The sequence below is a fragment of the Zingiber officinale genome, chromosome 4A (assembly GCF_018446385.1).
Source record: "Zingiber officinale cultivar Zhangliang chromosome 4A, Zo_v1.1, whole genome shotgun sequence".
Classification (NCBI taxonomy): Eukaryota; Viridiplantae; Streptophyta; class Magnoliopsida; order Zingiberales; family Zingiberaceae; genus Zingiber; species Zingiber officinale.
In genome coordinates this window covers 108,237,908-108,238,422 of record NC_055992.1, presented here as the reverse complement: position 1 = coordinate 108,238,422, position 515 = coordinate 108,237,908, and the positions used below count along the sequence as shown (strand labels likewise).

Here is a 515-nt window from a genome sequence, read left to right as displayed (position 1 = left end):
CTTGCCACTTCTCAACTTAATATCATTACACTGTTCACTAGACCTTGTCTGGGTATGAGGGGATCATATTTGAACCATTTTGAAACTATACTATCAATCTTTACCTCCAACTGTTTGAACCTCTCATTCTATGACTTGCGATTTTCAAAATTCTTGAATAGTTGAATTGCATTTTGTTTGACAGACTCTTTTACCTTCATGGCTTGCACTTCCAGAATTATTAATGGAGAATCCATCCAACTTTTATCTGACCATTCTTGGAGGTTCAGTGTCACTTGGTCAATTAATGTATATGCTTTATCCACACTTTTGTTTATAAAAGAGCCTCCAGCTGATAAATCCAATAAAGATTTATCTGAGAAAGAAATCCTCATGTAGAATATGTGCAATTGTAGCTAACTTTCTATACCATGATGAGGGCACTACCTTAATAAACTTTTGAATCTCTGCCATGCTTCAAATAGCGATTCTCCATCTGCCTGAGCAAAACTTGTAATTTACTTCCTCATATGTAT

General features: G+C 35.1%; 1 non-coding gene across 1 annotated transcript; it reads left to right on the top strand.

The window, feature by feature from the left end:
- The first annotated feature begins 405 nt into the window (after positions 1 to 405).
- On the top strand, positions 406 to 515 carry LOC121973918. The gene has a single exon (XR_006109823.1). It is a non-coding gene; the product is annotated as a small nucleolar RNA R71 (small nucleolar RNA).